The following is a 24650-nucleotide window of genomic DNA, read 5'->3' on the forward strand; positions in this document are numbered from 1 at the left end:
CACGCCCTTCCTTCAGCACAGCCAGCATCTGAGTCAAGTGCAGATTATCATAAGGTTTGTAAAGAATCTGGGGCTGGGAGTCAGGAAACATGGTTTGTAATCTCAGACCTGCTGTTAACTAATGTTGTGACCTCTGACACCTAAATAATTTTTGTCTCAACTTTTTCCTCCCTAAAAACAAGGTTCTTGTCATGTTTACCTTATGGGGTTATTAAAAGGATAAATTGATGTTATCACTGTTGCCCAGTGTTCACAGTAGGACATCAGCTCCCCTCACCAGAGGGGAAGGGATTGCAGGTGGGAAAAGGAGATTTCTGCTCAGAGATGGAAGGTACAGGCCCAGGTGAAACTACCTGTGTCCAAGTACCAGCCCCTCTTCTTACTGTGTGACTTTAAGCAAGTTACCCAACCTATCTGTGCTTCAGTTTCTTCATCTGTCAAATAAAGTATCGAGTTCATAGGGTTCAATATATAAACCATTTGCAGATCTGAGCTTAAGGACTCAAGCAGATTAAGTGCTCTACGTGTAATGTCATTGTGCACCCAAATACTGCACAGTGGGGCTTCTCACTGAACTCTTCTTCACTACACGTCCTTCTGCCTCCGGAGCCAGTAGAACACGACCCCAAGACTGATGCAGTGGCAAGCACAGGGCTCGGGAGAGGCATCCTTAAGAAAAGGGAGACAGGAGGGAAGCAAGAGGATTAACCTCACAGATCATTTCAGGGCCACAGCCAAAGGGGAGCATGCCTGCTCTTCACAGACTAGCATAGGGTCAGCAGAGCTGGAGACGAGTGAGGGGTGGAAAGGAGTGGAAGAGGGTGGGAGTCTCAGGGCAGGGGGAGGAAAGAGAACACTCACATAGTGCCTTCTCGACCTTGCTAATGACTGACTTTATCTCGGAGATGAATGAAGCCCACTGTATAGTTTTGAGCGCAGGAAGGACACAGCTTCACTGAGTGTTTACAAGGGATTTCAGTAGTGGTTGCACTGAGAATAAACTGCACCCTTGAGGTCATCCAGGTAAGAGGATATAGTGGGTTCAGCACTACGGACATGTAATAAAAAATACGGAGAGTGATGAGAAATGGCCGGGGTCTCTGTGTGTTTGGAAGTAGAACCAGCAGAATGAAATGATGGATTAGAGGCACAGAATGAAGGAAAAAGAAAAGTCAAGGATGACTTGAAGGTTTTTGGCCTGAATAACTAGAAGGCTGGAGTCAGCAACGATTGACATGAAGAAGTCTGGGGGTGGAACAAGTTAGCGGGGAAAGGGCAGAGCCCTGTTTAGGATATGTTGAGTTTGAGAGGTCTGTTCAGTATCCAAGCACAGAAGTTCAAGAGGAAGTTGAATATCTGAGTATGGAATTCGGGAGAGAGGCCTAAGCCTGTGATTTATATTTGTCTGTTAGTGTGTAGATGTTGTTTACAACCAAGGGGCTTGATGGGACCCTTAAGGAAATGAGTACAAATAGAAAAAATCCAAAAAAGTGCCTTTTCATTGTAAGGCTACTGGAGAGGATTAAAACTGTGAGAAGTCTTAACCATTGTAGACTTCAATTTTACTATCAAAAAGTCAGCAAATAACCTTATCAATCCATGATTGCCAAACATCTATATGCATGTAACCAGACATGTTCTACAGAATTACTTTGGTACACCCACAATTCGAAACCAAGCCTTCACTGTCACCGAGAATAATAGAAGTAGTAGTCTTACGGGGAAAACCTCTTATGATTTTGCAAACTCTCACCTGGAAATTCTATCTCTTCATTATTTACTTTCCACTAGACAGATACTATTCAGTAGTTTCTTCCAGGAGCCCAAGACCAACTAAACACTGTCTCTTTCAAAGAACTGACAATTTTTGCTTTCGCAGTAAAAAATGCCTAAGATGTATCTCTTGTTGAATTTCCTTTCTGTGGCTACCATTGAATTAGTACTGAGTGGTTAAGTGCCAAGACTCTGCACTCTGCCAGCCCCTCCACCACTTACTACCTATGGGACGTTGGGAGGTTACATAGCTTCCGTTATCTTCATTTACTCATTTGTAAAATGAGGATAATAGTGTTAGCTACTAGGGCTGGGGAAAGGAAGAAATCAAATAACTTATCCAAGACATTTAGAATTGTTGTTTATCATGTATTAGGCTCAATGTAAATTTTTAGCTAGTAGTAATAGTAGTACTACTATTAATAGGCAATGTTTATGAAAATTTTGCAGTGTTCCAGGCATTGTTTTAAGTAGTTTACAGAGATCATCTCATGTAGTCCTCTACCTTATGAAATACACTGTTGTTATCTCTATTTTTTAATGAGGTAAATGGAAAAGGGGAAAATCATTAATACTTTCTGTTCTTTGGACGTTGTATTACATGTCACCTCTCTTTCCCTAATTACTTGACCTTTGTTGTTTATTCTTCACTAGTTACACAGTCTTGTTAGAAAACAACTTTGTCTTCAATGGAGATTGAGGTAGAAATACAAAAATGTTGTTTTAAAACCCCAAAGTTTCCCAAACTATGTGGAAAAGATCCTTTATAATTGTTCCTCAGAACATTAGACATTTTTTACTACATCATTGATAGTGTATTATCATGTGGGAAACAGAGAATTGAGAGCCAGGACATGCGGATTCTACCAGCAATTTTAGCATAAATTCTCAGATAACCAGCATCGATGTGATTAAGCCTCCCAGGTCAGGGCTACTCAAAGTGCCGGGGAGACATAGGCAGCTTATGCAGTGCACACAAGTAAACCAAGGCACCACTTCCTTCACCAAAATGTCTCTCTCAGGAAAAAAAAGCTACCTGAAATAATCGTGTGCTTGGTGGTAGTGGGCTGACCCTGGGGCTGGTCCCCGAGCTCTTAGCAGAGCTGTAGTAAATAGTTGAGAGTTCCCATACAGGAGTCCACCTGTGGACCACACTGAATAACATTGCCCTGGACCTTTGTTTCATCTTCTGTGAATGGGAAGAGAAGGTTCATTTGCTAGTAGGCTCAGTGATTTACATCGTAACAATCTGAGTGTAAAATCATAATTGCTATTGTACCGATGAGAAAAAAGCTGAATCAAGTGGAAGTTCTAGACCTTATCTTGACCACTTCAAAGTGAGAAAAATAACATAGCTGTCCATTAACCTTCAGCATCAAACCCACAGTTTGCACCCACTGTTCAGTTCTTACCTTGAGAGAATTATCACCTGGGAGAGGAGGATGCAGCTTTTCAAACTTCCTGGCCACCAGCTGGGTACCGCAGAAGGAAGCTCCCTCTTACTCTGCCTGGCCCTGTATGTCCCCTTCGAGGTATCACACTTATCCACAAGGCATTTGTTCTACTTTGCTCGTCCTTTCAAAGGGAAGCTCATTCAAGTAGTCACTTAAATACAAACACTGAAAGCCTTTGCGAAAGGAGCACTGAGTTTCACAATCAGGAAGGAGGCTTCCCTTTTCCTCCTAAAGCTGGATTGACCAGATCACACTGGACCACATCAGAGGCTGGAACATCCTTACTCCAAGACTGTCCTACATCCAGGAAGAGCCAACGTTTATCAATCAGGAGAACCCACTGTATAGTGACTATCAATCAAGCCACTGGATAACAGACCACCACACAACTCTGGTCCCCCAGTTCATATCTTAAAGAGATAGGACTCAGCATGGAAGCAAGAAAGAGAAGAAGGAGCTTGTGTTGTCCACCCAGCCAGGGGTTGGATTCTGTGATGCAGTCCAAGGAGAATGGGAGGAAACGAGAAGGAAGAGTCTGTATAAACCACAATGACATGGTAAACTCCTCCCAACCAAAGGCACAGCGCATCCATATATCCCAAGCGTGAATTTGGATATTTATCATACACGTGGGCATCTAAATCCCATGCACCAGGTAGGCTCTGTACTTTTAGCATCTTCATTGTCACTGTGGACTGGCTTAGAGCAATTACTCTTTCCTTACCCCTCGCATTCATCTGACAAAGCTCTCTGGCTCAGCCCTCACAGAGCACGTGCTGTCCCCCCATGGCCCCCAGGGAATGAGCCCTCACTGAGGGGCCATCTCTGTAACTTAGGGAAGAAGAGTTGACATAGAGCACTTGCTCCCCTCCAGGTTTCATAGTGAGTACCTTTCATGCATTAGCTCCATTAAAGCTTACAACAAGCCTCTTGATTATCTCTGCCGGATTTTGGCCTCTGCATCCGTTGATTTCTGTCTGCTTCAGGAATCCATATTCACCGGTATAGAGGCCTTTATCCCCAATGAGTCTAGTCAGTGTGCCCCGTTTCTGCCTGTTGCCTAAGCTACAATCAATACCTGGGCTTTCCCACAGCCCTCACAGCCCTGCATGTTACATTTCCCTACATAATATTTTTTTCTTAATGGTCATCAAAAGCAGCTGCTGTGAATCGTAACAGCTGTCCATGGCTACTTAGGACAGAAACTAGAATATTAATTGTATTTTGTGTCTTATATCCTAAGCTAACTCACATGCCATGGATGGTTCTATGGTCCAAATTGAAGACCGAGGGCCTGAGGAGAAGATGTTTAAAGCAAGGTTGTGTCCAAGGAACCCAGCATAATTGGTTTCTAAAATATCTATGCTGCAGGACAAGAGTTACCCGGGAGACCTAATCCCCTTTCATCTTCGTGACAACATGGGGACAGTAACAAGGAAGTAGACACGAGCAGGAATCCTGGGACACCTGTCACCTTCAGGGGGCGCAGGAAAAGGGAGGCTAATTGGGTTTGAGGTCTAATGGCTCTCAGGCTTTGGGGCTTTTAGCTGTTGTTACTTCAGATGCCAATTAAGATCTTATTTCCTCTCTCATAAGGGACAGTCTTCTGAGCAAATGACGGTTTCATTTCTTTCAAGGATGCATGTCTCCCTTACTGACCCTTGGTTTTATTCTGAGCCACTTAATACATTGCTGGCTGATTGAGAATTAGGCTCAATTCCTAAACTTAATTGAACTAAAACAATGTCCCTGGTGAGATGCAGTGAAACTTCCTGTTGGACTTAAAGCAAAAATTGGGAAGTGGGGGCTTCCCTGGTGGCGCAGTAGTTGAGAGTCCGCCTGCCAATGCAGGGGACACGGGTTCGTGCCCCGGTCCGGGAAGATCCCACACGCCGCGGAGCGGCTGGGCCCGTGAGCCATGGCCGCTGAGCCTGCGCGTCCGGAGCCTGTGCTCCGCAACGGGAGAGGCCACAACAGTGAGAGGCCCCCGTACCGCAAAAAAAGAAAAGAAAAATTGGGAAGTGGAACAAGAAAAAACTGGTTCACGCTTGCCCAATGCTTTATTGTTTCCCAAGAATAGGGAGAATGAGTACCCACCTAGACAAAGCGAGGTAAAACAATATTCTATGGAGATTTGGGGCAGGGGGTTGTTTGTTTTTGTTTGTCATTTGTTTGGTTTGCTTTATTGACAATTTGTCCAATGTGGGGAGGAGGGAATTAGAGGCTGCAATGGCTAATGGTCCACCCAATCTGAACTGCTACTTTTGACAGTATGGATGAAATTTAAAATGTACTTGAAAAGGGACATACCATTGCCTCTAGTGGGAATAAATCATACTATTTCAATAAGTTACTAAATTCTTTGTTATGAAGGTATGATGCTAACTTTTAATTCCTTTATATTGAAGAAAAAAATGTTTATGAACTTTAGTTTTTTTAAATGTGCTCAGCTACGATAGCATTATTTTTCCTGGTCCAATATGAATGCCTCATGTTTTCTTTTATCTAATGCAAGTTCAGATACTCTCACTGTGTACCCATATCCAGGTCATGGACACTGCTCTCAGTGGAAAAGTTCTGTCACTCACATTCCTGCCTTAGCCTGTAAAATAGAAACTCTGGTTACCTCGGAACTATGAGGGAGAAAATATGTGACATTCTCAACACTTTAACTCTTCTTCTTGGAAAAGGAAGTGACTTACTTTGTTGGTGACACAATTCTCACCCCTCCAAGGGTCAATTTCACACAATACGATGCTCTCATGTCTGAATCCCATTCCTCTGTCCTTTGCACCAACCAGGAGAGGCCTGGTTTGAGTCACTTTCCTGGGATTGGGATGTCTGTAATTCAGGGTGTTAGCTCTTCTCTAAATGTTTGATAGAATTCACCTGTGAGGCCATCTGGTCCTGGACTTTTGTTTGTTGGAAGATTTTTAATCACAGTTTCAATTTCATTACTTGTGGTTGGTCTATTCATATTTTCTATTTCTTCCTGGTCCAGTCTTGAAAGGTTATACCTTTCTAAGAATTTGTCCATTTCTTCCAGGTTTTCCATTTTATTGACATAGAGTTGCTTGTAGTAGTCTCTTATGATGCTTTGTATTTCTGCGGTGTCCGTTGTAACGTCTCCTTTTCATTTCTAGTTTTATTGATTTGAGTCCTTTCTCTCTTTTTCTTGATGAGTCTGGCTAAAGGTTTATCAATTTTATCTTCTCAAAGAACCAGCTTTTAATTTTATTGATTTTTGCTATTGCTTTCTTTGTTTCTATTTCATTTATTTCTGCTCTGATCTTTATGATTTCTTTCCTTCTACTAAATTTGGGTTTTGTTTGTTCTTCTTCCTCTAGTTCCTTTAGGTGTAAGGTTACATTGTTTATTTGAGATTTTTCTTGTTTCTTGAGGTAGGCTTGTATTGCTATAAACTTCCCTCTTAGAACTGCTTTTGCTGCATCCCATAGGTTTTGGGTCATCTTGTTTTCATTGTAATTTTTCTCTAGGTATTTTTTGATTTCTTCAGTGATCTCTTTGTTATTTAGTAACATATTGTTTACCCTCTGTTTGTGTTTTTTATGTTTTTTCTCCTGTAATTGATTTCTAATCTCATAGCATTGTGGTTGGAAAAGATGCTTGATATGATTTCAATTTTCTTAAATTTACTGAGGCTTGATTTGTGTCCCAAGATGTTATCTATCCTAGAGAATAAACCCTGTGCACTTGAGAAGAAAGTGTAATCTCCTGTTTTTGGATGGAATGTCCTATAAATATCAATTAAATCTATCTGGTCTGTTGTGTCATTTAAAATTTGTGCTTCCTTATTAATATTCTTTCTGGATGATCTATCCATTGGTGTAAGTGAGGTGTTACAGTCCCCCACTATTATTGTGTTAATGTTGATTTCCTCTTTTATAGCTGTTAGCAGTTTTCTTATGTATTGAGGTGCTCCTATGTTGGGTGCATATATAATTATAATTGTTATATCTTTTTCTTGGATTGATCCCTTAATCATTATGTAGTATCTTCCTTGTCTCTTGTAACATTCTTTATTTTAAAGTCTATTTTATCTGATGTGAGTATTCTACTCAGCCTTCTTTTGATTTCCATTTGCATGGAATATCTTTTTCCAGCCCCTCACTTTCAGTCTGTATGTGTCCCTAAGTCTGAAGTGGGTCTCTTGTAGACAGCATATAGCTGGGTCTTGTTTTTGTATGCATTCAGCGAGCCCGTGTCTTTTGGTTGGAGCATTTAATCCATTCACATTTAGGTAATTATCGATATGTATGTTCCTATTACCATTTTCTTAATTGTTATGGGTTTGTTTTTGTAGGTCTTTTTCTTCTCTTGTGTTTCCCACTTAGAGAATTTCCTTTAGCATTTGCTGTAGAGCTGGTTTGGTGGTGGTAAATTCTCTTAGCTTTTGCTTGTCTGTAAAACTTTTTACTTCTCCATCAAATGTGAGTGAGATCCTTGCCAGGTAGAGTAATCTTGGTTGTATCTTCTTCCCTTTCATCACTTTAAATATATCATACCACTTCTTTCTGTCTTATAGAGTTTCTGCTGAGAAATCAGCTGTTAACCTTATGTGAGTTCCCTTGTATGTTGTCATTTTTCCCTTGTTGCTTTCAATAATTTTTCTTTGTCTTTAATTTTTGTCAGTTTGATTACTATGTGTTTTGGTGTGTTTCTCCTTAAGCTTATGCTGCCTGGGACTCTCTGCACTTCCTGGACTTGGGTGGCTATTTCCTTTCCCATGTTAGGGAAGTTTTCAGCTGTAATCTCTTCATATATTTTCTCACTCCTTTCTCTCTCTCTTCTCCTTTTGGGACCCCTATAATGTAAATGTTGGTGCATTTAATGTTGTCCCAGAAGTCTCTTAGACTGTCTTCATTTCTTCTCATTCTTTTTTCTTTATTCTGTTCTGCAGCAGTGAATTCCACCATTCTGTCTTCCAGGTCGCTTATCTGTTCTTCTGCCTCAGCTATTCTGCTATTGATTCCTTCTAGTGTATATTTCATTTCAGTTATTGTATTCTTCATCTCTGTTTGTTTGTTCTTTAATTCTTCTAGGTGTTTTTTCTTTAATTCTTCTAGGTTTTTGTTCTTTAATTCTTCTAGGTCTTTGTTAAACATTACTTGCATCTTCTCAATCTTTGCTTCCATTCTTTTTCTGATAGTCCTGGATCATCTTCACTCTCATTATTCTGAATTATTTTTCTGGAAGGTTGCCTATCTCCACTTCATTTAGTTGTTTTTCTGGGGTTTTATCTTTTTCCTTCATCTGGTACAAAGTCCTCTGCCTTTTCATTTTGTCTGTCTTTCTGTGAATGTGGTTTTCCTTTCACAGGCTGCAGAATTGTAGTCCTTCTTGCTTCTGCTGTCTGCCCTCTAGTGGATGAGGCTATCTAAGAGGCCTGTGCAAGTTTACTGATGGGAGGTACTACTGGTGAGTAGAGCTGGGTGTTGCTCTCGAGAGAATTTCCTATAAAGACATTGGTATCAAAAGACAAGGAAGCCAGACAAGCCTGACACAGCAGCAAAAAGGAAATGACCACAGGATCTGCTCCCCCCCAGCCTGGAGAATAAAGGGAGGGAACCACAGCCATGCTGGCCTATCTGGCCCCGCCAGAGCCTTGGAGAAGACACAGCCCTTCAGAGCTGTCCCAAGGCTGTCAGAGAGGGGGAGGGGCCTGCATCTTCCTTCTCCTGCCTCTAACACTTGAGGCTCCCAAGGGTCAAACCAGTCAAGAGCAGTCAAGTGGGACAAGAAAGGCCTGGAGATCTCAAATATTCCTTGGGATTCAGGAGAAACCAGAAGTATTCAGGAGAAATTTGTCATATGTTTTGAGCTTGAGAAATAAGAAATATAAGAAATGTGTGTATTTGGGAATGAGTGGGGAAAAATTAAGCCAAAAACTTGTGTATTTTTTCTGTAACTGGATTATACAGACATCATTTTGGGACACACCTGGGTTTTGAAACAAGAATGCACACCTACTTAAAATCAATTCTGTTTTTCTAATTTGATGCTTATAATCTACAGAATTAAAAAAACAAAAGCAAACAAACCAAAAAACCCAAGAAAAATCAGTCTCAGTGGACACAGCCTGTAGACTACAGGGAGAGCATGCCTCCTGTAGAAACGTCTTCTTCCATGTCTCTACTTGAATACTAAGAGCACTAGGACTCTCAGCACTAGTTTCTTCTTCAATGGCAGGACTTTACTGACAAAAGCAACCAGCAAAGCCATACATTCTGGATTCTTCCCACCATTTCTCCTTACAGTCCAGTTGGTTGGCACTTGGTTGTGAGTGTCCAGAGCACAAAAGACCAGTTTCCCAAGGGTTTCTAGACTGCAATGGTTGGGTCCTCAATTCCCATACCCATCTCCTCCCCTCCACCAATTCCAAAATTTAGGTTTACTATTTTCACTCCTCACTCTGGGTAACTGAAAGCAGCCTTAAAACAGTAAGACCTTACTTGTGTCAGAAGACAAGATGAATAGGAGTCTCAGCATTAGCTGCAATGAGGCCCCTTTGGTAGCCAGCTTTGCCACACTTCCAGTGAGACTTTTCTCCTCATGACTGCAAGACTGTGCAGTATCTCATGGCATCTTATCTTCATTCCAGTGAAAAAAGGGAGGAAACAAGATGAAGAAAGGGAAAGGACAACAGAGTCAAGAAACAGGCCAATTGAAACGTCTTTTCAAAAAGCTTATCCTGGAAGCCACACCTGGAGATGTCTGCTTACATCTATTTCCCCAAAATGGGGTGACATGACTAGTCTCACTTGTAATGGGGTTTAGTATCAGGAAAGAATTGTGGAGGCACTTTAGTGTCTCAAAATTGGGGTTGCTTTTTAAAAATATACATATTATAAAAATTTTCTCTCATACAGAAAAGTTAGAACAATACAGTGAAAACTTACACACACACCACCTGAATTCTATAATTAACATGTGTTATATTTGCTTTATCACTGATTTGTCCATTATCCATTCCTCTATAATTCAGTAATCCATCTTATTTTCTTATATTTCCCCAATGAATAATGATGTTGAATGTCTTTTAATAAGCTTACTATTTGTCTTGTGAACACATACAAAATGTATGTTCATTGTTTTATTGGAGTGTAGTATTTTATTGTCAACTTATAGGAGTTATTGATATATTTTGGATATAAGTCCTTTCTCATTCATATAGATAAATACTGGGTACTTGGTATTCAAAGACAAATAAAATGAATTCCATCCCCTTTATATATAAAACAAGTTTTAAATCTAGACTGAGTTAAGTCAACCAATGTTACATATTCTCTTTCTGAACATGATTTGAAAAATATTTTTTTACCTGACAGAGATGCCTTCTTAGGGAGTCATGAAATCCCAGGCTGGGAGAGTGTTTTCATTTCCTAGGGCTGCTGTAACAACATCCTAAAAACGGAGTGGCTTAAACAACACAAATGTATTGTTTCATAGTGCTAGGGCCTGAAGTCTGGGATCAAGGTGTCAGCAGGGCTATGCTCCCTTCAAAGGTGCCCTGACTTCTAGTGGTGTGATGACAATCTTTGGTGTTTTCATCTTATATACTTACCCAAGTGTCTGCCTTCATGTCCACATGGTGTTCTCCCTGTGTGTATGTCTGTGTCCAATTTCCCCCTTTTATAAGGTCAGCAGTCATGTTGGATTAGCGCCCACTCCAATGACCTCATCTTAACTAATTGCATCTGCAAAGAACCTGGGTCCAAATAATGTCATGTGCACAGATACTGTGTTTTTCTTCAACAAACAAGAGCAGAACATTTGCTGCTCACAACTGAACATTGGCATTAAATAGCGAGTGTTTTCATAGAGGTAAGCATAACTGGAGGAAAAATTACTTTGCACTGTTGTTGGACAAGATCAGGGGACAAAACACTATGGTCTAATTCACATTCTTTTCTAAAAGGAAAGAAAAAGAAATGTGAAGGTTGAGAATAGCAGGAAAGATCAAGAAAGGGTATTTCAGGAAGACAGAGATCCTTATTACACAATATTTGCTAAAAGCCTATCTCATGATTCCATCCTAAATCCAGTGAGTGGCCAATGCAATTATTTATGACATAAATAATTCTCTGTATTAAGATACCTCTTTATCCACAATGTTCCTCCAGGGTGGACCAGCTGTCAGGGATGGCTGCATTCTCACTGGACTATTAGTGACTCCTTTTCATAAGAAACTGAAGCCTTCTTTCTGATGGAATATATGTGTTTAAAACAGGGTTCCTTTGAACCTAAGCATATAAGACTTTGATTTTTTATGACACAGCCAAAGGGGGGAAAAAACAATTTTTTTATGACACAGCCAAAGGGGGGGAAAAAACCCAAAGAAATAATAATGAAATAGTAAGAATGAAAAATAGAAAGGAAATATGATATTCTTTAAAATATTTTAGCCTACAATTAATTTCTCTAAATACAGTTTTGAAAGCAGTCACCACAAATCTGAACATTTGCTGGATCATCTGGTCGGCAAGTGCTGCTGGATGAACAGCAGAAGGCGGGCAAAAGGCCCTTCCCAGTGTAACTCGTCTGGACTCTGGGGAATTTGGGGCACCTCCTGTCACTCTCCAGAAAATATGTGGGAGGGATATCAGGGAGAAGGTACAGACAGAAATAGATGACTGAGATCCTGGCACAGCAGAAACAGAATCGATGACTCCTGACAGCGTCTTCAGGATGTGCCAGAGTCCGCGGGAATCTCCCCAGTGATCAACCCACAGAGGGCGTTCTCTCCGCAGAGCAGGACCACCCTCTGCAGCACGGGGTGAGGTCCGCCCCAGGGGTGCGGGGTGACTCACCCTTTTTCCTGCCTCCCAACTTCTGCAGCTCAGGAGGGAAGTGCATGAAGCCTGCACAAAGTATTTCATGTAAAAAAGCATTTTATTTCTACCTCTCTTTCCCTTTCTCCCCCAACCCTCCCTGGAACTAAGAGATTAAGACATAATACAATCCATAAGGAACTCTTTTTATACCAGAGTGATATACCTTGCCGGAGAAGAAAGCTTGTGGCATAAAATATAGGGGTAGTTTCAGGTCAAAGAAGTAGAGGCAAATACAAAAGACAGTCTCCTCAGTGGGGACAGCCTCACTCACCATCTGCTTGACCCTGGCATCTTCTACATGGCTCACTGGGAATTGTTTAAGTCACAGAGTGCATCCTGTTTGTAGTTAAGAATTAAAGAGCAATCAGTTCAACATTTAAAAATGAGTATTCGACTTTATCTTCATAGGGATGCTATTTTAAAATATTATATATAATATAATATATAATGTTATATATATTAATATTATATATTAATTTCCAGTATCCACCCCAGAAATGTGGATTTGTCTGTGTGGGGTGGAACTTCAGCATTACTGTATTTTTAAAGCCTTCCCAAGCAATTCACTATGGAGCTAGAGTTAAGAACCACTAGTCTATCACGTCCAAATTCTAATTTTTTTAAATTATGAAACAAATTTCTCTTTGATCCTTAACCAATACTCTATCATATTCTCCAGGAATAAAAGAAAGGAAACACTTCTGCACTCAGTCCATGAGGTCAGCTCTGTGCTAGTCACAAAAACCAGACGAAGTCATTACAAGAAAAGAAAACTGCAGACCAGTAACTTTTATGAATATCGATGCAAAACTCCTCAAGAAAATATTGTCAGATTCAATATAACAACATAAAAAAATAATTATATGTTAGCAAGTGAGATTTCCTTCCGGTATGCAAGCCTGGCTTAATGTTGAAAAAATCAGTTGATGTAATTCACCATATCAACAGGCTAAAGAAGAAAAACTGTAAGAGCATTTCAATTGCTGGATAAAAAAGCATTTGAGAAAAGTCAGCATCACAAAAACTCTCAGCAAATTAAGAATAAACAGAATGTCCTCAACTTGATACAGAGTACATTCAAAAACCTATAGTTAACGTACTTAATGATGAGACACTGGGTATTTTTCCCTTCAGATCAGGAAGAATGAAAGGATGTTTTGTCTCACTACCAGTGCTTGTCAATATACAAAAGTCAATCACTTCCCTATAGATCAGAAATGAACCATTTAAATGTTAAATTTAAAAATCAGTACAACTTACAATAGTATCAAAAAATAAAATACTTAGGTAAAAAATCTTACAAAATATGTACAGTACCAGTATGCATAAAACTAAAAATTACTAATGAAAGAAACAAGAAGATCTAAGTAAACAGATATTCTATGTTCATGGATTGGAAGAGTCAATACTGTTAACATGTCAATTTCTCCCAAATTGCACTGTAGATTCTAGGGAACCCCAGTTGAAATCCTAGTAACTTATTTTGTAGCTATTGACAAACTGATTCTAAAGTTTACATGGAAGAGTAAAGGACCTGGACTAGCCAACACAATTCTAAAGAGAAAGAGCGCTGGTAGAGGTCTCCAAACCCAATTTCAAGACTTGTTTTAACTCTATAGCCACCAAGACAGTATGGTGTTGGTGAGGAAATGTATAGGCAGACACATTAAACAGAAAGGAGAGCCCAGAAATAGACCCAGAGAAGTTCAGGTAAATGATATTTGACAAAAGTGCAAAGGCATTCAGATGAGAAAGGATACTCTTTTCAGCAAACAGTGATGGAAGGTTTGGATGGCCACATGAATACAAAAGTAAACCTAGACACAAACCTCCACCTTAAACAAAAATTAACTCAAAATGGAGCATAGAACAAACGTAAAACATAAAACTTTCAGAAAAAAACATAGAAGAAAGTATATGTGAATTTGAGTTTGGTGATGGGTTTTTACACACAACACCAAAATCAAGATCCATTAAAAAAAATTGATAATCTGGATTAAAAACCTCTATTCAGGGGAAGACATCATTTAGAGAGTGAAAAGGCAAGCCTCAGAATAGAAGAAAATGTTTGTAAAATGGATATTTGATAAAGGTCTTGTTTATAAATATACAAAGTGTTCTAAAAATAACAACAATAATAATAAAATTTAATAATGAAAACTCAAAAATTCAATTAAAAGTGGGCAAAAATCTGAACAAAGAAAATATACAGATGACAAATAAGCATAGGAAACTATGTTTAACATCATTTGTCATTAGAAATTAAAATAATAACAAATTCAAAGAATAATAAGAGAGTGCTACACATCTATTAGCAAGTTTAAAATCCAAAAAATAAAGAAATATGACAATACCAATTGCTGGTATGAAAGAAGAGCAACATGCATTCTAATTCATTGTTGGTGGGAATGCTAAAAGTCCAACCATTTTGGAAGACAATTTCGGCAGATTTTTACAAAGCTAAACATAGTCTTACCATACAATCCAACAATCACACTTCTAGGTATTTACCAACTGGATTGAAAACTTATATGTCCAAACAACACCATGCACATGAATGCTTACAGCAACCTTATGATTGCCCCAAACTGGAAGCAACTGAGATATTCTAAAATAAGTGAATGAATAAACCCACTCTGGTACAGTCTTACAAGAAAGCATTATTTAACAATAAAGAGAGATGAACTATCAGGACACATGATATGGGTAAATCTTATATGTATATTTCAAAGAGAAAGCAGCTAGTCTATGATTGCATATGTATGATTCCATCTATATGGAATTCTGAAGAAAGCAAAAATATAGAGATGATGAAAAGGTCAGTGGTTGCCAAGGTTTTGTGGGTAGGGAGAGTTGAATGAATGAAGTGTAGGGAGTATTTTAGGACATTGAAATATCTGTTTGCTATTGTAATGGTGGATACATAACACTGCATTTTTCAAGTAACAGAACTTTATAGCACAAAGATTGAATCCTAGTTATACAAATTATATATAAAATATGTAACATATATATTACATGCAACATATATAATATGTTACATATTATATATGTATGTATGTAATATATAGGTAACATATAATATATATTACTATATATATATATATATATATATATAGGATCTTGTGGGGATTCAAAGATGGAATGCAGAATATGATGAAACAATCCAACTGTATTATGAATGCATGGAAAAACTGCACTGAAGAGATTCAAGGGAAAAGGTCTTGACCTAAGTAATTTTGGAAATGCATAGAATCTGTGCATCTTAAAACAAAATAAATCGTACATAAACTGTACTCTAGTTGATAAAGCTGTTTCTTCCTGTAGTATCAATTAACAATTCTGTAACACTATGCATGCACACTGACTGAAACTGGAAATTGAAGTAAATGGATGGCAAATGGTAGGAGAAGGAATAATCACTCCAGTTAACATACCAACTCTCAGAATTTATTCTGAAATGTATGCTACCAATGAGACACACTTTAGCATAAAAATACAGAACAACTAAAAATGAAAGATATAAAGGACAATGTAGAGATACAAATGAAACTAAAATCAACAGATTTCATTAATATAAAAAGTGTAAGAAAAGAAATATTAATAGAGGTAAAAAGGGGCCTTTCCAGGTGATAAAGGGGTCCATCTGGTAGGAAGTTACCACAATCCTAAGCTATTGGAATCCATACATCATTCCAACATGCATAAAGCAAATTAAAAGAGAATTTAGGCAAATGCACAATCATATTGGGAGTCATTAAAACACCTTTCTTAATAGTGATAGAACAAGCAGACAAGAAAATCAGTAAGGACATACAATGTATTAACAACAACATTTGCGAAACTTGATTTAACCAACTTAAGAAAAATATCCAATATCAATAGAATTTGCATTCTTTTTAAGGTCTAATGCCACTTGTACAAAAATTGTCCACACCCTGGCCAATAAAGAAATCCTCAAGAAATCAAGATTAAAATTAATCAGAAGATATCTTCTGAAGATAAAGTTAGAAATCAATAACAAAATAACTAGAGAGTTCCTAGCCATATGAAAAATAAACAGTACAATTCTAAATATCTCAAAAATAAAAGAAATCACAATTATTATTTTAAAATATTTTAAACTAAATGCCAATTTGATACTGCATGTTGAAATTTTACAGTATGTTGATAAAGCAATGCTTAGAGGAAAATTTAAACCAAAATGCACAAATCAGAAAATAAGAGACTGAAAGTCAATCCAATTTTCCATCTTAAAAATCTAGAAAAAAATAAGCAAATCAAAATAAAATAAATAAAATGATAATAAAAATAAGAAATCAATGGAGTAGAAAATAAAAAGTAGAGTAAATCGATAAAGCCAAAATTAGTTCTTTGAAAAGAATAATTCAGTTAATAAGCTACTGGCAATACAGATCAAGGAAAAAGAGAGAAAGGACAAATTACCAATATCAGGAATGTAACAAGGATACATCAAGAGATCCCAAATATACATTATTTGATCCTTCCTACATATTAAGAATGCTTGAGATTGGCTGTTCTAGGATTAAATTCAATTGTTTAATGATTTCAAGGCGTCTAGTCCTCCTCTTTGTGTTGCTAAATGGCTGCCACAGCTCCAGACATCACATCCTTGAAGAACCACTGTCAAAGGCATTAAACGGGACTGAGGCTTTCTCCTCACCTGCCCTATTATATCAAAAGGAAATTCTTCCCCAGAATTAAGCCAATAGGCTTCATTTTATAAGTCGTTAATCAGGATTAAGGTTACATGTTCTTCAAACAGAGACGGTGACCATATACCACGATACCAAAGGCTCCTCAACTATATATGGAATTTTTTTAATCATCAAGAAAGATGAGGAGCAATAACGCTGGGGTAGGTAACCATGTTCTCTGTTACATTTAGCGTTCTTCTCAGCTCCATGAGTAAACACAGTCTCTCTTTTGAAAAAGCTACTGTTGGTTTTCTGTTATTTGCAAATAAAACTATGTGGTCTAATACAAACTGAATACTATTTATTCATTAGTGCCTGTCCTTGGAAATCAAGATAATGAATATACCAGCTACAAACCACTCATAATCATTAAGGAAAAACATTCATCCGTTAATGCCGATCATTCCTATGTCTGTGTTACTAAACATTTTTATAGATAATAAAATAATATTTACAGTATTTTATAAGGCAAGGGGCTTTTTTTGTTTGGTTTTGTTTGTTTGTTTGTTTTGTTTTGTTTTACCCTGGTATATACACATATCAAGTACATGGGTAAGTACAATGCAGTTCAAGACATGGTTTCAGTCGCCTGCCATGGACGAGACACCCTGCTATGTGAGGAGCACACTGGCCTCTACAACTCTCAGTCTACGACGTGCACAAATCATTCCAACTTACTGAAGCAGGAGCTAAAAGAGAGCAGACACATCCAAGAAAAGTCAGAAAAGTGTTCCTGGCAGAGAAGCATTGGGTAAAAATATACATCCTGATGTTTGATCATGTGCTTTTTCTTGCTCTAACTTTACCCAAATGGAATTAGACACTGACTGATGTATGGCTCATTTTGAATTCCACTGTCCCTCTATGATGGAAATCTAATGTAAAATGTTTACTCTAAACTGGGTGGTACACAAAATATTGATACTATGATTGAATCAGAAATGTATTTGGATCCTCTGCACATCATATAGTTTGTTTCCTAAACAAATCTGGTTAAAGAAAACATCAAAGGTATTTTTGAGAGAATAGAACTTGGGAAAATAAATTCAGTCCAGCTGACATTAAACTCTGCTCCTGTCAAACCAAACAGGATTTTAATGTATCTTGCCTGTTAAGTATTAGTGAGGAATCTGTCCAAACAGTAAAAAATAAAATCCCACAGTCACTAAATCAAAGTAATTAGAACTCCAGTGATGGGTGAAAGTGGAATCAGATGTTCTCCCTCACTGGGAAGTATCAGTTGGCTGGGGTATTTGAAAATCCATGACTTCAGACAGAGAGCTGCAGCTAGATATTATGACAGAGGATTTTTTGTGTTATGCAGGTTACACTGAGCTATATTTTTGCCAATTTCATGTAGGAGATGAATTATAGAGAGAGATTAGATTTTTGGAAGCCATGTGCTGATTTTCCAACTGCAACCTATAGAAGTTAGCTGTGTACATACATCAGTCATCCCCAGATGTCTTACTATTTTCCCTGTAAATTGTTAGTGTAGAATTCTTCTTAATTTGGGACTCTGGTATATTTTACTCCCTAACTCCTGTAACAGGATGGAAATTCTGTTAACTCTGCTGGGCATTGTAAGTCTCCTCCAGCGAGACCTAGAGTAACGGCAGCCACAGATGCCTCACGAATCAAAGGAGCACTAGGTCCTGAGGTAACTAGTTGAATGGTGAGTGGCTTTCTCTGTTAAGCAGATTTTAACATTTCAAAATGACTTCTTACATCTGTTTTAATCCTGGATTACGATATCTATGGAAGAATATGGAATACAAACAAACTAATAAAACAGAAAATAAAACACTCCAGAAAAAATTTCAACAAAATTGGCCACTTTGTTGTGTCATATAGAGCAAGAAAACCTACAATTTTTCAGTGATGAATAGTATTTGGGATGGATACAGACATTGACACACCTTGCATTTTAAAGTCTAATACTAATAAAAATAATACTGATTTCAAACATACATTGACCCATCACTACCTGGTGGCAGGCAAAGCCTTCATGTTTTCAGTGCAATACATCCCTTGATCCTCACACTGACCTTTAAGTGTTTTACAGATGAGGAAATTATGGTCCTGCCTAAGTCACAAAGGCAAGTCGCCTAACGGCACACAACTGCTCATGTGGGTCTGGGGTTTGGATACTGCACAGTAGAACCACAAAGCCGATTACTTTAGCCACTTTCCTTCACCACCTCCTAACTTTGAAACATGGCATGTCAGGAAAGTTTGCCTCGTAATCCAGTTATGCAATGACTTTATCAAGAGTAATTTTCATCCTTTAATGTCCAACTATTATATCACCATTTTAAGAAATTCCCATTTCCATCAGCAGTGTACCCCACAGGCATTAACCAACATAAGGGTGTTTTACAAGCCAGCAGGGTTTCGGAAGACAGGGCATCCTGCAGAGGGGGGACAAAGACCCCAGGATGCAGGGAGTTGGTGCTACCTTCCCACCTTGGCCAGCTGCTGCCTTTTCTTCAGCTCCACACAATGCCTCCCCACCACACAGGTGCTGGAGGTGAGCAGGTCTTCCTCTTCTTATTCCCTCATCCCAAATCCATAATCAGGGTTGTGGTGGTGGAGGTTCCTGGAAGTCAGGCAGGACACATGTGACACTGGGGGTGGTGACATCAAATCACCTGTTTGGACTTAACATTTCCAGCATGCTGTTTATCCTGTGGGTAGCAAGAACACTGCGTCTCCAAGAGTAACCTGACTCACCCAAAGTCACCTGGAAGGGAGAGCCTATGGGCTGGTTCCTCACTCGAGGTGCCCCCAGGCAGAAGCCAGCAGAAGAGGAGGGAGTGGCATTCGGTGATGAGCCATCTCCTCTTCTCATCAATCCCATGTGACATGTAGTAATAACTCCATCTTACAGATTAGAAAAGTCTTGTTGTGGCCAGGTCCCTCGCTCAGGGTCACAGACTTTGAAGGTGTCAAAATCTGAAGTCAAACCAAGGCACCTGGTACTCTGGGGAGACAGTGGCGTCCCTCTGAGAAGACAGGATACCTGCAGCCTGACCACACGGAGGTTGGGCATTTTGTCCAGGGTGGTCTTGGATAAACATACAGTTCCATCAGCCTTCATCCCTCTCAACTTGGACATTTTGCCATAATTAAAGAGTGAGCTTCTCTCTTGCACCTCAAATTCAGAAGTCTGACCCTGCGAGTCAAGTTATTAGGCAGATGATACCCTCACAGAGTATGTTTTCCACCCTAAATATATCAGGAAGACTGTCTGCCTGACTTCTCTTTTAGTCTTGGCTACTTCGGAAGTTGGCTTATTGAGAAAGAGTATGGGGTCATTTTGCCTTATCATTTCCACCTCCAGGCAATCCGCAGAATAAGTAGATCCCAGGAAATGCAGGGGTTTATTACAAAGTGAAAAATGTAACTACACACCTGAAATTCTGTGCAAGTCCACACCGGGGCTTAAAGTGGCTTGAGGTGGACCTTCCTGCAGATGTTTTCTTCTTTCGAGTAAGCATTCTGCCACATGCAGTGTATTTGATTGTCAGAGACTTCAGTGTGTCTCTTCATTTGTGAACTGCAGGAACTCCACAAGACGGATGATCAGGAGAACTAGTTTCAGGACCTATTTCTGCCACAGGATGATTAAGTTCTTAAAAGTCATAGTCTCCTTACTTTTAAAATGGGGAAGAGAAAAATAAGAACTTCATGAATTATTTTGAGAGTCATATGAGATTTTGTATGCAAAACACTAAATAAAACTGTAAGGCATTATATCAATGCCAGCTATATCATTACTAGTACTGTTGTTAAATTATTATTATTATTACAAAAGTATGTAGTTGGCTGTGTTATGGGATGTAAGGCTTCATTGTAATTAATTATGTGATGTGACATGAAGGGTCTCGTGGTGTAGCAACTTCATTGTGTGTCACTGGAAAGAAAAACTGTTTGGGAAGGACAGTGAACTGAGCACCAATTGTCTTGCAGAAAAGGACCAAAAAAGACAAGAATGAGTATAAAATGCATGCTTTGTCAAGCTTCTGGGTGGAATGAGTTCCTGAGACCGGAAGCCGCAATCATCCTAAAGAAACGTCTGATGGACAAGAGTTCTAAAGGGGTTGCTGGCCTGCACTTTGCCCTGCAGACCACGGGCTCTGATGGGGCCTGTCATCCCCCAGCCACGATCCACAGGTTAATGCTCTCAGAGTTACCAGCCCCGCATCTGTGGCCTCTGGCGGGAACACATGTTATTTGGGTAACTGAGAAACAATCTCCCTCCCTATCAAGCTCTTATGGACAGAAACTAATGTTTGTCTGCTGAGCACATGTATGTCACTTGGTGTTCCACCTGTGTTTATTCTAGAGGACATTCTGATCAGGATTTGGAATTCACACAGAGAAACTCACTGGCTTACTGACACTCCCAGAATTGCTACTACCATAATCACACTCAGATTTCCATCGGCAAATACGTATAAGGCAGTGGTAGGGAGAGGATGAAGATATTTTTCCTAGGGAGCAGACGGTCTGAAGCTGAGAAAAGGAATATCTGATTTGTAAACCAGACACAGAAGACATAGAAGGCCAAGGTGGACCATCTGGTCCTATAATGAACTAATGCTGATGCTTCTGATTTTTCAGTAGACCTTTTAGCACATGATTTAATCCACAATCGGAACTAGAGAAATGCTGCCCATCTTAATTGAGTAGCAAAGCAGTGAGCACTGCCTCAGTCCTTCAGACACTGAGCAGGGTTGGGAGGCAGGGTCTCGTAGGACAGTGGGACTGGCTGCTTCTCCTCCCAGCTCCTCACAGGGCCACTCTTAACTTCCCAAAAAATGCAGTTTTATTGGGGCTGGTGTTGCGGAGGATGCTTTCTTTCCCTTTAACAAGCTATGGGTCATGCAATGATGATTTTTTGACACCATAACAAACTTGCAATGAGCAAGCAGCTCTTATGTCTCAGGAGTCTACACTTGCTGTAGATACAGATGTGAATAACCTTCTCTGCTCTAACAGAATTCACTTTCAATAATACCATGTGATAAGTACTTTAATACTAATGTACACCGACTGCCACTAGGGCACTAAGGAGGAAGTGATGAATTCTTCCATAGGGAATCAGGAAGGACTTCTCAGGTAGGTGACATTCGAGCTGGGTTTTGCAAGATGAATGGAATTTTCCGGTTGGGGAAGGAAGGAATGACGGCATAGTGATTTGTATGTTGAAAGACATGGAGTTAAGGAAAGTCTTGGAATTTTCCAGGGACCATAAGAGGTAAAGTGGTACTTGCTTTGGGGGAAGGGGACTGGGTGGCCAGAAAGGAATTAGAAGTGGGGTGAAGTTTTGAATGGCTTATGATACTCTTCATAGTTTATCTTATGCACAAAAGGAGACGACAAAAGCTTTCCTTAAGTAATAGATAAAAGGAATTGGCATTTGGACATTTCGGCATTAAAAATGACAAGATTGGGACTTCCCTGGTGGCGCGGTGGTTAAGAGTCCATCTGCCAACGCAGGGGACACAGGTTGGAGCCCTGGCCCGGGAAGATCCCACTAAGCCCGTGCAACACAACTACTGAGCCTGCGCTCTAGAGCCCGTGAGCCACAGCTACTGAGCCCACGTGCCTGGAGCCCATGCTCCACAACAAGAGAAGCCACTACAATGAGAAGCCTGTGCACTGTAACAAAGAGTAGCCCCCACTCGCAGCAACGAAGACCCAGTGCAGCCAAAAAAAAAGACAAGATCCCATGAATGTGGAAAAGCATGGGTAGACCTTTCAAAGAGTGATAGAACTTGCAAGCCTACAGGTTGATGGTCATATATATCATCCACCAAGAAATGAACCCAGGAAGAAAAGATTTGGATTTTGAAGCATAACCAGATATGATGATAATGAGTTTAGACTTGGACATGTTTTTATGGGTTTGCTTTCAGATCACAGGTCAAGGAACACCACAAGCTAATGTGTTTACGATTGCACATAACATGTACAGAGAACTGGTTTTTTTTCTTGTGGTTACGATATAAGGAAAAGTAGCATGTGGCATGTCTTGAACAATTGTTTGGGGCTAAATTGTGAAAGGCCTTTAAAAATGGGCATGTGTCCATTAGAAAACAGAGTCAGGAGGATCTTGAATAATTATTATAGCAACAGGACAAATAGATGTGAGCCATTTTATTTTTTTTAAATGACAGGAATATGAAGAGGAAGGATGAGTCAGAGGTGACTCCAAGGTTTCAAATTTGGTGAAAGGTTTTGGAGCGTTCACTTTATTATGTGGTACTGAGCAGAATTGAGTGAATGCAACCATTACAAATTACAGCGGGCCAGACTTCCAGCAAAGCTGTGCATCTGGAGCATATACTCTGAGCAGGAAGGGAAGGGTCAGCTGAGCCACTCAACTGCCATGAAGTCAACTCACTTTATTTGATTGACTAGATAAGGATGAAGCAAACTAAAAGGGGACACGCTGACAGATGACAAAAAGAACAGTAGACATCAAAGGCACAGTACAGAAAAAAACGCATAAAAGCAGAAGGGTCTGAGGACATTGGCACAAAGGTAAATAGATAACCTATCTCAGTAGCCCATGGTGGTGGTCATATAAACTGTCCCTATTTAAAAATGTTGATTTTGACTCATCACAGCAATGTTTAAAAACAAAGAAATATATGTAACAAGCTTTGGAATTATTTTAATAAAAATTGTGAAAAAAATTAAATGCTAAAATGTTCATTACCTGCAATATTTATATATGTAAATAATCTTGCCAAATATTATTGGGAAAGTAGTTGAGCAGTTTGTTAGTAAGTAGAATTCATATGTGGAGGAATAGAAAGAGTAAATATAAATTTTTTTCCTTTACTACTCATTCAACTGGATTGTTGCCATTCAAAATTTTTTTTATAACTTCAACTTGTAATGCTATTTTGATAATGGAATTCTATTGTAATTAATATAATCAAATATATTTCATCTGAGATTCATTTGGGACCTAGCCATTTATACAAATACCATGTTCTATTGAATTTCAGTTACTAAAATAGAAATTATGTCAAGATACATGCAAGAACTGATATAGTGAAAATGAACCTAGAATGTAAATATTAATGTGGCTATTTTAGACTGTTTCTTGACATTTTTTTCATATTAAAGCAACATAATCCTTTTATTATAGCCATAGTCTATTATTATTATTATTATTTAAATTTCAAGAGTTTGTGGTCTCTTTAGTTGCTCAATTGCTATTATTCATATTAATTACATATTTACCATATAGTTTCAGATTGTAATTTGGAAGCTGGTTAGCAGAATAAATCATTAGCTATCAAATTATTTAGTAAAAATTAAAGCACGTAACATTTTCTGTAATAATGTAGTTAGAAGCATATGTTTTTGAGTAAATAGACTAGTCGTTCATGGAATATGGGATTAAGTGCACTAGCAAATCTGTTCCCACCCAAAACTCAGATTCTAGGCAGAGGTTTTTTTTTTATAGGATATTTCCTCTCAGAGGCTGTGTGAGGTTAAAACTGGTCCAAAACAAAGTCTGTGAGGGCAACTTAAGTCAAGAGGCTGAGCAACTGTCCTTTGCAGGACAGGGATTATAAAAGGAAGTCAAAAGCTAGAATTAGATATGGATAGAAACTGAACTATCCATTGTCCATAGACAATAAACATTGTTTCTTCCAGTTTCAAATTTTGTTTTCAGTTAAATGGAAAATCCATCTAATCACGTTAAGATATTAAGTGCTTGCTATAAATTAACAAAGTTAGTGTTGGGGTAGGTATGGAATGTTAGCTTGGATGGGATTCTACGAAAACACTGTGACATATTGCAAATGTTACAAATTGTGTGA

The sequence above is a fragment of the Stenella coeruleoalba genome, assembly GCF_951394435.1.
Source record: "Stenella coeruleoalba genome assembly, chromosome: 13".
NCBI classification, from domain to species: Eukaryota; Metazoa; Chordata; class Mammalia; order Artiodactyla; family Delphinidae; genus Stenella; species Stenella coeruleoalba.